The sequence below is a fragment of the Rhipicephalus microplus genome, chromosome X (assembly GCF_043290135.1).
Source record: "Rhipicephalus microplus isolate Deutch F79 chromosome X, USDA_Rmic, whole genome shotgun sequence".
Taxonomy (NCBI): domain Eukaryota; kingdom Metazoa; phylum Arthropoda; class Arachnida; order Ixodida; family Ixodidae; genus Rhipicephalus; species Rhipicephalus microplus.
The window spans coordinates 355,308,218-355,323,420 of record NC_134710.1 but is presented as its reverse complement, the minus strand read 5'-3'; positions in this window follow the sequence as shown (position 1 = coordinate 355,323,420).

Here is a 15,203-nt window from a genome sequence, read left to right as displayed (position 1 = left end):
TAGAGGACGCAATAGACTGCTTACAATCGGCCTCTTATTTTTCCTCCGTAGACTTACGATCCAGTTATTGGCAAATTCCGATGAACCCAGAGGACAAGGAAAAGGCTGCCTTTGTAACCCCTGATGGGCTCTTTGAATTCAACGTGATGCCATTTGGACTGTGCCATGCACCGGCAACGTTCGAGAGGTTTATGGACACCATTCTGCGTGGCTTGAAGTGGAACATCTGCATGTGCTACCTCAACGACGTCGTCATCTTTGGCCGCTTGTTCAGTGAACACAACTCTCGTCTGGATACTCTTTTGAACTGCATCCGAAACGCTGGCCTAATTTTAAACTCGAAGAAATGCCACTTCGGAGACCGCCAGACACTTGTGCTCGGGCATCTCGTTGACAAGGATGGCATCCGCCCTGACCCCCAGAAGACAGCAGCAGTTGAGGCGTTCAATGCGCCGCGTTCCGTCAAGGAGCTTCGTAGTTTCATGGGGCTTTGTTCGTTCTTCCGCCGCTTTATTCCGAAGTTCGCCGACGTTGAGTATCCTCTCACATGCCTCTTACGAAAGGACGATTCCTTTGAGTGGACTCCGGAGTGCGATTATTCATTCCGTCAATTAAAGTTTTTGCTGACATCACGACCCATCCTGCAGCACTTCAGTCTTTCTGCTCCGACAGAGCTTCATACGGATGCTAGCGGCATAGGAATTGGAGCCGTCCTAGTATAACGTTACGGCGACCGCGAACACGTCATCGCATACGCAAGTCGATCCCTAAGCAGGCCGGAACAAAACTACACTGTTACGGAACAACAATACCTGGCGGTATTATTTGCAACTCAGCGGTTTAGGTCTTACCTGTACGGACGCCCATTCACAGTCGTAACCGACCACCACTCGTTGTGTTGGCTTGTCAACCTTCGTGACCTTTGTGGCCGCCTTGCGCGCTGGGCACTCCGGCTACAAAAATACAGTTTTACCGTCGCTTACAAGAGTTGTCGTCGACATGCTGACGCGGACTGTCTTTCAGGTATGCCACTTAGCACAACAGACTGTGAATCCGATGACCTTGACCAGCTTGTAGCGTCTGTGTCGCCTACGTTCCCGGACTATCCCAGTTTCAGAGCAAAACAGCGGAAAGATGCTAAACTAGCACAGCTATTCGCCGCTGCATCCGCTTCCACTAGTGCACGCCGTTTCTGTATGCGTGATGGACTGTTGTTCAAAAGGAACCTCTCCAGCAGTGGCGCGCGTTTCCTTCTAGTGCTCCCTGAGAGCCTGCGAACAGTTATTATGAGTGTCATGCACGACGACCCTACATATGGACATTTAGGTTTGGCGCGGATGCTTCACCGGAATAAAGAGCGCTTTTATTGGCTTGGTATGCAGAAGTCTGTTGAGAGTTATGTGGCAAGCTGCATGCAATGTCAGTGTCACAAACGTCAATCAACTGGTCCAGCTGGTCTTCTACAGCCGATGCCTACTCCAAGTGCACCTTTCGAACAAGTGGGCATTGACTTTCTGGGCCCCTTCCCAAAATCGGCTAACGGCAACTGATGGATAATTGTTTGCGTCGACTACCACACACGCTACTGCGAGACGGCAGCCGTCCCCTCCGCAACTGCCAGTGAAGTCTCGTCGTTTTCGTTACAGTACGTCATCCTCTGTCATGGCCCACCTCGCCTGATTATCAGCGATCGTGGACGACAATTCACAGCGGATGTCGTGGAGGAGCTACTCCGTTTATGTGTATCACGCCTGCGTCACTCGAAACCATACCACCCCCAAACTAATGGGCTGACGGAGCGTACCATTATCAACATGTTGTCTATGTATGTCTCATGCGACCACGAGAACTGGGATGACGTGCTCCCGTTCATTACTTACGCGTTCAACACCGCGAAGCATGAGATTACAGGCTATAGCCCTTTCGTTTTGCTTTATGCACGTTCGCCGCGGCACACAATCGACACAATATTGCCTTTGTGTGACCACGACAACGTCACTGTCGCCGAGACTCTCTGCCTCGCCGAAAAGGCGCGTCGCATAGCTCAACTACGCACATTGGCATCGCAAGACAAAGCGAGGGCGCGCTATGGCATTCACCATCGACCAGTGATTTTTCGCCGGGGTGATCTGGTGTGGTTGTGGACTCCGATGTGCAAGCGCGGGTTATGCCAAAAGTTTTTGGCCACTTACGATGGACCTTTTGTCATTGTCGACAGACTTGCAGAGGTCAACTATGTAATAGCTCGTCTCACAGCGAGTGGTCGACGAGCTGCCGAAGCTCAAGTGGTTCATGTTGCCCGCCTGAAACTGTACACGCCACGACAACTCGACTGACTCGTCCGGCGGCCTTCGTCTGCGCGGAGAGGAATGTTGCGTACATGCACGAAGACAACGAAGCGTATACGGTGAACGCACTTGTCGCCCAGAGCGAGAGAGGAAGAAGATAATCTGGAGGACCTTAAGCAGTCGGCCGCTTCGGAGCTGCCCCTCACGACCTAATAAACGGCCCCTTTGAACGTCTACCAGTCTCTTTCAAACGTAACAATATATATATATATATATATATATATATATATATATATATATATATATATATATATATATATATATATATATATATATATATATATATATATATATATATATATATATATATATATATATATATATATATATATATATTGTGACGTTTGGTGTGTGTGTGTGTGTGTGTGTGTAATAATAGACAGATAGATAGGTAGATAACTAGATAGATATATGCTGAAAGTGGTTGCTTTACGCAAAAAATTATTTTTAAAAACCATTGCCAATATACCACCAGTTATTTTTTAAAATGTGCTTTGTTTTTAGAGCAAAAATTATCACAAAAGACCCTTAAACCTTCACCTCTTAGCCTGCATTCCATTAGGATTCGAGTGAAAACCAATAATAACATGCCAATGAATAATCTGACACTCGCCGCATATGATACTCAAAACGTTGTTAAAAAGGGAGTGCGACGTTGACATGGAAGAAAATCTGTGTGAATGAAATTAGAAAGGGTATTTTCGATTTTTAGATAAATAATCAGATCTGAAATTTTGTCTAGATGGCGATATCATTCCCGACACTGTTCACCCTATTACGGAAGATAGTTCGGTGGAGTCACTCTAAGAATGTTTTTCTCACACGACAGCTTTCGGTTTCAGCCTTCTGCCTGTCCTCTTGAACCTACTTTTTCATTCAGGAAAACATGCTGGATCCGTTAGTGCGGGGAACAAGACACCTTTTCCCTGTTCGATCGATAACTTCTTTGACACAGCGGCCCAATACACGTTTCTTCTTTTCATTGCTGCATAGCTTTTAAAACCTCAGGGTGTTGCAGTGTACATAAGGCGCCGGCGAACTTCACAGTAAATCAGAAGGCAGCTGCCACACACTGGTTTTAAACGTGGCAAGGCACGGCAGTAACAGGATGAGAGGAATTTGGCTTGTTCGTGCACCCTCTCGACACGCAGCGCCGCTTGTGGCATCTGAGTGCAGTCATCACATGCGCGGCCAACCACTCTCGTACGGAATGCGCGCGCTCAGCACACTAGGTGGTATATTTCTAGACACTGTAACACGGTGGTTCAAAAATGACGATGATGATGATGAAAGACAAAGATGAAGGCGCTGCACCGTTCTTATTGCCAGAGCAACAACAGTCGTATGCCTCTTCCTGCGGGATAGCCGTGGTCGTACAGCGGTTAGTACCTAGCGTTGTGGCCGCAATAACCCAGGTTCGACTCCTGGTCACGGCAAATGTTTTTTTTAGAGAGTAGGGACCTGGTGATCATTTTGTATTGTCGCAAAGAACTCCCAAATCTTGATTTTATCGTTTCACCCGCAAACTTCTGGCACCATAAACATCATTACCGTGTACCCAAGCTTTATTGTTTGTTTGTTTCTTTGTTTGTTTTGTCAATCAAAACTTGCGTGTAGAATCTGCCTTTGATTACTCCTTCATTTTGAAAAAGTTTTCAATAGGTTCAGCATCATTTTGAACGCATACCTACCGCAGGAAACGATAGGGCATTGCTGAGGTACTTTCAAGTATAGTTTGTACGGCCCATAACAGCCTAATCAATAACCACAGCGTCTGGTAAGTTTCGATCAATAGTTCAGGCTTGCGGAATTCACAATACTGTTAATTTCTCTCTCTCTCGCTCCTGTGTTTGTGTGTGTGTTTGCGTGTTTCATCTCTCACCATCCGCACGGCAATTATGGCTGCCCCTGTGATCAGCCCACCTTGTTTTGTGTTTGTGTGTTTCTCTCTCTGAATCCCTATCACCATCGTCATTAATACTGCTGTTTTTACCGTGGAATTTAGTGGACTATTGTAAACCACCTTTTTGTCTATAAAGACGGTTAGGGAACATGCCGCTCCGACAGCGGATTTTTTGGATAGAGCGACCTTTCAAGACGCACAATTTCATTTTCCCATCACACGATGCCCCGTTCTGATATTGCGTCCACCACTGTGAAAAACTCCGACATTCCAACATGCTTATTTTGGGAAACCTTGAAATTGAAGTTATTGTTCTTTCATCACTTTTCCGTTGATACCGAGATCATCCTACAGCATGCTCTGAAAGTTTTCTGCAGCTAGAGTGGCTGTGCAATATCTCAGAGATTGGCGGTAATGCAAACTTTATGGAACTCTCTCTGTTTTGCAATGCCTCCGTGATCAGCCCACCTTTTATCATGTGACGGCAACATGTCATGACATAATCTTGTTGCGCCATGTTATAACGTCACAATGACGTCAAGAAAATTCATTTCTGACATCATGTGGACGTCATATGGTGAAGTAATAAAATGACCGTCCCATTTTTCCTTTCTCTCTCCTGTGTCTGTGTGTGTGTGTCGGTTCGTGTGTTTCACTCTCTCTCTATCCATTGCGTTATGGCTGTTGTTTTTACCGTGAAATTTTGTGGAACATAGTAAAGCACCTTTTCGTTCATTTAGACGAGGCGGGTAGCTTCCCGTGACGCCCAATCTCATTTTGCCGTCACACGATGCCACACGCCAACATTGCGTCTACTAGTGTGAAAACTCCAATATTCCTTCATGTATTGTTCTAAGACTACTTGAATTTGAAGTTATTCTTTTATAACCTTTCTGTCGATACACTGATCATCCTACAGCACCCTCGGAAAGTGTTTTGCAGCTTGCGTGGCCATGCACTATCTCAAAGATCGGAGGTAATGCAAGGGTTATGGACCTCTTCTTGTTATACAATGCCTTCGAGATCAGCCCACCTTTTACCTTGTGATGAAGTCATGTGATAACGTGATCTAGTTACGCCATTTCTAACGTCAAAATGACCTCATGAAAATTTATCTCTGGCATCATGTGGACGTCATATCGTGAAGCAATTCAAATTACCGTCTAATTCTCTCTCTCTCCTGTGTGTGTGTGTTCACGTGTTTCACTCCCTCTTCATCCACATCGTCATTATGGCGGCTGTTTTTACCATAAAAAATTGTGAAGGATGATAAACCACCTTTTCATTTATGAGGATGAGGCGGGCACGTGACGCTCTATGTGCGTGTTCGACGAATAGGGCTGGCTGCCCATGACGCACAACTTTATTTAGACCAGGAAACGATGCCACACTCTGATATTGCGCCTTACACTATGCGAAAAATCGACAATCCCTCATGCATTGACGCAGAACTCCGTCTGAGATTTCGGGCCTCGTTTTTTTCAGCTCAAGCAGCGTGAGAGTGGCGACACGATTACAGTGTTTAGAAATATACTGCCTAGTATGCTGAGCGCGGGCTAGGAGATGGCCCCGCAGCTGATTACTGCCGGCAGCGCCCTCATGGTGCGCTGCTGTGCGAGTGGGTGAATTTACGTTGAATCCTTGCTCTCCGCAAGCGCTGCGAAGACTGCAGGAGGCCGAGCCACGCGAGGCCAACTATTATTTTTCTGCATTTTCGGAGTGTTTTTTACATATTCCTCTATTGTATAGGAACAATCGATTGCTTTCACAGTACTGGCGCTTTGGCATACCAAATGAAGATAATTTCGTGGAATACATTTTGCCCTTCGCTACTGCCCGCAAAAAAAATATACGCAGATCTCACGTAACTTGGGAATAAATGCTATGCAACATGACTCTGTTGTAATTTTTTTAATAAGTGAGACGTTATGAAGTGGCACTAATTATATGCAAGAAATTGGATAGTCAACACTGGAACCAGCATTGGCGTTTCACGAACATTTGGCTCTTCTTGCAAAGTATTCCGAAGACGCTAAGTCAAGGGGGTGATCTTGAGGGCACCCAGATGTAGTCAATACGAGAGATGAATAGATAGATAGATTTTATTTATTTATTTATTTACTTTACCCTCAGGGTACACAGTAATTTTCAGAGGGGAAGGGCATGCACAACAATGAAACAAAACAAGGAATACAAAGCAAATGGCATAAAAATGTTGTCACTGATTGGGGTACAAAATTATTACTCCTAACAACTCACATCATAATAAAGGAAATGATAACACTAATTTTATTTTTATTACATGGTGAAGGCATAAAGCAATACAAATAAACTGTTCACCAAACGTACAGGGGGTAATTAGGTGATCTTTGTTTCAAGGACATTCTTAAATTGAATGGGTTCCTTGATGCTTGTTATTGGTGCAGGCAGGGAATTCCATTCATTACAAGTTCTCTGGAGATATGATTGGGCATACGTTACTGTGTTGCAATGGGGGACTGTGACTTTTTGTTGGTGATTACGGCGAAGAGAAATGAAGGGAGCAGCTTGGAATAAACGGGAACGGAGTTTCGGATTATGATAGAATATTTTATGAAACAGGCAAATGCGAGTGCGCGTTCGGCGGGTAACTAGTGGGATGAGGTTTAGAGATGCCTTCATTTGAGTGACACTAGCTGAACAATAATAGTTAGCCAAAATGAAACGAGCTGCACGATTTTGAATGGATTCCAACATGTGTGATAATGTTACATCACCGGAGTCCCAAACAGATGAAGCGTACTCCATTTGAGGACGGACGTACGTGGTATATAGTAATAACTTTAGTGACGATGGAGCAAGAAAGAAGTTTCTTCGAAGGTAACCCAGTGTTTTATTAGCTTTGGACGCTATATGTTCTGTATGAAATATCCAGGACAAAGTGTTAGTTATGTGGCGCCGAGGTTCCGGTAAGATGTTACAGTTTCAAGGGGGTGACTGTGAAGAAAATAAGTTGGACAAGTTGTACTCGACCGAGAAATCCTCATAGACTTGCATTTTTGAATGTTTAGTTTCATTTTTCAAATATGACACCAATGAAGTATGTTATTGAGATCGGCCTGCAGAGAATGAATATCATTGTCATTAGATATTTTACGGTAAATCACACAGTCGTCAGCGAACAAACAAATTTTGGATGCAATAGTAGAAGGTAATCATTTATATGAATTAGGAATAGCAGGGGGCCAAGTACTGATCCTTGAGGAACCCCAGAATCAACCGGTTAAGTGGAAGAATTAACATCGTTAGTGCTGACAATTTGAGCACGAGAAGAAAAGAATGCACGAATCCAGTTAAAAACTGCAGGGTCAATTTTTAGAACACTTAGTTTCAATAAGAGCAGGGAATGGTTAACTTTATCAAGCGCTTTAGCAAAGTCAAGAAATATACAGTCAGTTAAAGAAGCAAAGTCCAAAGGAAAATGCAAATCATTAGTAAAAGAAATTAGTTGAGTATCACAAGAAAAAATATTTCGAAAGCCATGCTGATTTGAAGAGAAGAAGCTATTATCCTCTAAAAAAATAACACGATGAGAAAATAATATATGTTCCATTATTTTGCATGGTACACATGTGTGAGATATAGGAGGATAGTTAGATGGACTATGTTTATCACCGCATTCAGGTACTGGAATAATCGCAGCTGTTCTCCAGTCTTCAGGTAGTACACCATCATGATACGATTGTGAAAATATGCATTTAAGAATGATGAAACTGTATTCTTTGGTATTCTTTAAAAATTTACTATTAATTCTATCAATACCATGAGAAGACGTTAGATTCAGGTTGTCGATAATGGTGACGATGCCATGCGAGTCGAATGTGATGGGATCCATCGCAAAATGATTGTACGACTGAAGCTCAGGACCTTGGGTATAATTAGATGAAGAAAACGACTTAATGAATGTATTTTGTAGCACAGTAGAACAAAAATGGTTGGGAACAGGATTGCCGGTGGGTGTAATCAATGATACTTTTTTGGTGCTAAGTGATTTCATTATACTGCAAAAACGTTTAGGGTTAGTCTTCAGGATATTCGGCAGGGTTACATTGAGGAACGAAGATTTAGTATCCGTTTGTGCTCGCGAATATGCTGAAGAGGCTATCTTGTACTTTGTACAGTTGGCCGGTTTAAGTGAATACTTAGCGATTCTAATAAGTCTTTTTTCCTTTTATAAAGTCGGTTTAAGTATCTGTTATACCATGGAGCTTGGTTATTTGAGTACACCTGGCGAAGAGGGATATGGAGATGAATTAGTTCAGACACTTTATTACGGAACAAACACCAATCAGTTTCTACTGAGCGCCCAAGATAACCTGGTAAGAAAATGTCTACAAAGGAGCACAGTTCATTATTAATGGCTAGATAGTTACCCTTGTTGTAGTCTCTGATGTTCTTGGGCTGTTTTACTGACAGAGCATGCGACAAATCGAATGCGAAATGCAAAATATTATGGTCGCTGAGGCCAGGCATATGCAATACGGGTGACGTGACAGTCTCTGATGATGTTAGTAATAGGTCTACAAGAAAAGAAGAAGATTGAGTGATACGTGTGGGTGAGGTGACGATTTGTGTTAAACCGAAATCCATGCAGGTGGTGATGAACTGATTGGCCTCAGTTGTCGGTGGGTTGGTTAGTGGGCATGCGTGCAACCAATCAATATTCGGGTAGTTGAAGTCCCCCGTTAGTATGAGTTGTGCATTGGGATAACGAACCGTTACTTGATTTAGGCAGCCGTGCAAGCTATCACAAAATGACGCATCGTTTGATGGGGAGCGATAGCAGACACTAACAATAGCTTTCTTGAAATTTACATTCAAGCAGCACCACACAGATTCAATGTTTGAAAAAATTGGTATGCAGTAACAATCAAAACGCTCGTCCACGGCCAGGAAAACTCCACCCCCCACTCTGTCAGAGCGGTCACTGCGGTAGACTACATACCTTTTTTCCCAATGAAACAATTCAGTGTTAGATATATTGCTGCTAAGCCATGTTTCAGTTAGTGCGATGAGATCGGCTTTCATATCGTTATTCACGGTAGATAACTCATCCTTTTTGCGGTAGATACTACGAATGTTAGTATATAAAATAGAAAATTCTAATCTCGAGCGGGTAGCACCGTTTCCCCTCCCGTGTCCCTAGCGATCTTTATGCTGAAGAAGGCGGCCAGAGCGGAGTGCTCGAAAGGATGTACCATGCGAATTCGATGCAACTTTCGAGATACCGATCTCAACAGTGGTGTCATCTATGTCATTGTAGCCAAAGGATTTACCGCCAACATGGATAGATTGATAGGCAGGCAGACAGACAGACAGAAAGATGGACTTACGAACGGAAGAACGAACAGACAGACAGACGCAGAGACGGATGGATAGACGGACGCACGGATGAAGAGATGGACGGATGGACGGATGGATACGAAGAGATGGATGAACAGATGGACAGGTAGACAGGTGAACGGATGAACAGACAAACGGATGGACGCGCGGACGGACGGAAGGATGTACACGGACAGACAGATGAACGATTGAACAAATTGACGGACAGATGGACAGACGGATGAACGGATGGACAGATGGACGGACGGATCGACAGACAGACAGATGAACGGATGGTTGGATGGACGGGCGCACGGACGAATGAATGCATGGACGCACGGACAAATGCACGGAAAGATGGACGGACGGGTGGACGCACGGACGGACAGACGGACGGATGGATACGGAGAGACGGATGAACGGATGGACAGATGGACGGACGGATGGACAGACAGACAGATGAACGGATGGTCAGACAGACGTATGGACACACGGACGGACGAACGGATGTATATGGACAGACAGATGAACGAATGGACAGATGGACGTACGGATGGACAGACAGACGCATGAACGGACAGACAGATGGATGGATGAATCGACAGACAGACGGATGAACGAATGGATGGATGGACGGACGCACAGACTGATGCACGGAGAAACGGATGGACGGATGGACGCACAGACACACAGACTGACGGAAGGGCGCACGGATGGACGGACGGATAGATAGGGAGAGACGGATTAACGGATAGACAGATGGACGGACGGATTGACAGACAGACGGATGAACAGACAGACAGAACGACGCATGGACAGACGGAGGGATGTACACGGACAGACAGATGAACAGATGAACCGACAGACAGATGGATGAACGAATATATATATATATATATATATATATATATATATATATATATATATATATATATATATATATATATATATATATATATATACAGATGGATAGATAGATAGATAGATAGATAGATAGATAGATAGATAGATAGATAGATGCTCAAAGTGGTTGCAGTACGCAAAAAATTGTTTTTTAAAACCATTGGCAATATAACCACCAGTTATTTTTTAAAATGTGCTTCGTTTTTGAGAGCAAAAATTATCACAGAAGACTCTTAAACCTTCACTCTCTTAGCCTGCATTCTATTAGGATTCGAGTGAAAAGCAATAATACCATGCCAATAAATAATCTTACACTCGCCGCATATGATACTCAAAACATTGTTCGAAAGCGAGTGCGACATTGTCATTGGAGAAAAACTGTGTGAATGAACTTAGTAAGGGTATTTTCGATTTTTTAGACGAATAATCATATTTGAAATTTTGCCTAGACGGCGATTTCATTCCCGACACCGTTCACCCTAATTTGAAAAGATAGTTTGGTGGAGTCACTCTAAGAATGTTTTTCTCACACGACAACCTTCAGATTCGGCCTTCTGTCTGCCCTCTTGATCCTACTTTTCCAATCAGGAAAACATGCGGGATCCGTTAGTGCGGGAAACAAGCACCCTTTTCCCTGATGAAGAACGTACAGCGCGAACACAAGACGGGAATACTCGCGCTGTACGTTCTTCATCATGCAATACCAACTAGCCCAAAGTTTCACCCTTTTCCCTGTTCGACCAATAACTTCTTTTACACAGCGGCCCAATACACGTTCCTTCTTTTCATTGCCGCGTAGCTTTTAAAATCTCAGGTTGTTGCAGTGTACACATGGCGCCGCCGAACTTCACAGTAAATCAGAAGGCAGCTGTCACACACTGGGTTTGAACGTGGCAAGGCACGGCAGCAACAGGATGAGAGGAATTTCGCCCGTTCGTGCACCCTTTCGACACGCAGCGCCGCTTGTGGCATGTGAGTGTAGTCATCACATGCGCGGCCACCCACTCTCGTACGGAATGCGCGTGCTCAGCACACTAGGTGGTATATTTCTAGACAGTGTAACACGATGGTTCAAAAATGACGATGATGATGATGAAAGGCAAAGATGAAGGCGCTGAACCGTTCTTATTGCCAGAGCAACAACAGTCGAATGCCTCGTTCTGCGGGATATCCGTGGTCGTACAGCGGTTAGAACCTTGCGCTGTGGCCGCCCGCAATAACCCGGGTTGGACTCCTTGTCACGGCAATTTTTTTGAGAGAGTACGGGGGCCTGGTGATAATTTTGTATTGTCGCAAAGAACTCCCAAATCTTGATTTTATCGTTTCACCCGCAAACTTCTGGCACCATAAACAACATTACCGTGTACCCAAGCTTTATTGTTGGTTTGTTTCTTTGTTTGTTTTGTCAATCAAAACTTGCGTGCAGAATCTGTTTTTGATTACTCCTTCGTTTTGAGAAAGTTTTGAAAAGGTTCAGCATTATTTTGAACGCATACCTACCACAGGAAATGATAGGGCAATGCTGGTGTACTATCACGGATGGTTTGTATGGCCCATAACAGCCTGATCAATAACAACAGCGTCTGGTAAGTTTCGATCAATAGTTCAGGCTTGCGGAATTCACAATACTGTTAATTTCACTCTCTCTCGCTCCTGTGTTTGTGTGTTTGTGTGTTTCATCTCTCTCCAACCGCACGGCCATTATGGCTGCCTATGTGATCAGCCCACCTTAATTTGTGTTTGTGTGTTTTTCTCTCTGAATCTCCATCACCATCGTCATTAATGCTGCTGTTTTTACCGTAGAATTTTGTAGACTATTGTAAACCACCTATTTGTCTATAAGGACGATTAGAGAACATGACGCTCCAACGGCGGTTTTTTGGGATAGAGCTACCTTTCAAGATGCACAATCTCATTTTCCCATCATACGATGCCCCACTCCGATATTGCGTCTACCACTTTGAAAAACTCCGGTATTCCCACGTGCATTATTTTGAGGAAACCTTGAAATGAAAGTTATTGTTCCTTCATCAATTTTGAATTGATACCGTGATCATCCTACAGCATGCTCTAAAGTTTTCTGCAGCTAGAGTGGTTCTGCAATATCTCAGAGATCGGAAGTAATGCAAACTTTATGGAAATCTCTTTGTTTTGCATTGCCTACGTGATCAGCCCACCTTTTATCATGTGACGGCAACATGTGATGACATAATCTTATTGCGCCGTGTTCTTACGTCACAATGACGTCAAGAAAATTTATTTCTGATATCATGTGGACGTCATATGGTAAAATTACCGTCCCATTCTTCCTTTCTCTCTCCTGTGTGTGTGTGTCGGTTCGTGTGTTTCACTCTCTCTCCATTACAACGTCATTATGGCTGTTGTTTTTACCGTGAAATTTTGTGGAGCCTAGTAAAGCACCTTTTCGTTCATTTAGACGAGGCGGGTAGATTCCCGTGACGCCCAATCTCATTTTGCCGTCACACGATGCCACACGCCGACATTGCGTCTACTAGTGTGAAAACTCCGATATTCCTTCATGTATTGTTCTAAGACTACTTGAATTTGAAGTTATTCTTTTATAACCTTTCTGTCGATACACTGATCATCCTACAGCACCCTCGGGAAGTTTTTTGCAGCTTGCGTGGCCATGCACTATCTCAAAGATCGGAGGTAATGCAAGGGTTATGGACCTCTCCTTGTTATGCAATGCCTTCGAGATCAGCCCACCTTTTACCTTGTGATGAAGTCATGTAACAACGTGATCTAGTTACGCCATTTCTAACGTCAAAATGACGTCATGAAAATTCATCTCTGGCATCATATGGACGTCATATCGTGAAGCAATTCAAATTACCGTCTAATTTTCTCTCTCTCCTGTTTGTGTGTGTTCACGTGTTTCACTCTCTCTCCATCCACATCGTCATTATGGCGGCTGTTTTTACCACAAAAAATTGTGCAGGATGATAAAGCACCTTTTCATTCATGAGGACGAGGCGGGCACGTGACGCTCTCTGTGCGTGTTTGACGAATAGGGCTAGCTGCCCATGATGCACAACTTTATTTAGACCCGTAAACAATGCCACACTCTAATATTGCGCCTACTACTGTGCGAAAATTTGAGATTCCCTCATGCATTGGCGCAGAACTCTGTCTTGAAATTCGGGCCTCGTTTTTTTCAGCTCAAGCAGCGTGAGAGTGGCGACACTATTACAGTGTCTACAAATATACTGCCTAGTATGCTGAGCGCGGGCTAGGAGATGGCCCCGCAGCTGATGACTGCCGGCAGCGCCCTCATGGTGCGCTGCTGTGCGAGTGGGTGCATTTGCGTTCAATCCTTGCTCTCTACAAGCGCTGCAAAGCCTGCAGGAGCCCGTGCCGCTCGAGGCCAACTATTATTTTCTGCAATTTTGGGGTGTTTTTTACATATTGCTCTATTGTATAGGAACTACTCGATTGCTTTCACAGTACTGGCGCTTTGCAATACCAAATGAAGATCATTTCGTGGCATATAATTCGCCATCCGCTACTGCCCGCAATAAAAACATACGCAGATTCCACGTAACTTGGCAAAAAATGCTATGCAACATGACACTGTTGTAATTTTTAAATAAGTGAGACATTATGATGTGGCACTAATTATATGCAAGAAATTGGATAGGTAACATTGGAACCAGCATTGGCATTTCAGGAACATATGGCTCTTTTTGCAAAGTATTTTGAAGACGCTAAGTTAAGGGGGTGATGGTGAGGGCACCCAGACGTAGGCGATACGATAGATAAATAGATAGATAGATGGATAGATAGATAGGTAGACAGTCAGACCAAAAGATAGTATTATGGGCCGACGAACAGATAGATGAACGCACGGACAGATGCACGGACAGACAGACAGACGGTTGGACGCACGGAGAGACGGATGGAAGGACGCTCGAACGGATGAACAGATGGATATGGAGAGACTGATGAACGGATGGACAAATGGACAGACGAATGGACAGACAGACGGATGAACAGATAGACAGACAGAATGATAGACGCACGGAGGGATGGACGGATGCACACGATGGACAGATGAACGAATGGACAGATGGACGGACGCATGAACAGACAGACGGATGAACGAATGGACAGACGGACAGACACATCGACAGATAGACGGATGAACGGATGAATGGATGGACGGAAGCACGGATGAACGGATGGACGAACGCAAAGACGGATGCACAGAGAGACGGACGGACGGATGGACGCACGGACAGACAGACGGACGGAAGGATGCACTGACGGACGGAAGGATGTATACAGAGAGACAGATGAAATGATGGACAAATGGACGGACGGATGGAAGGCAGACAGGTGAACGGATGGACAGACTGACGGATGGACGCACGGACGGACGGACGGATGTACACGGACAGGCAGATGAACGGATGGACAGATAGACGGACGGATGGACAGACGGATGAACGGATGGACAGATGGACGGATGGATCAACAGACAGATGGATGAACGGATGGTTGGATGGACGGACGCATGGACGAACGAATGGACGGACGCACGGAGAGATGCGCGGACAGACGGATGAACGCACGGACAGACAGACGGATGGAAGGACGCACGGACGGATAGACGGATGGATACAGTATGACGGATGAACGGATGGACAGATGGACGGATGGATGGA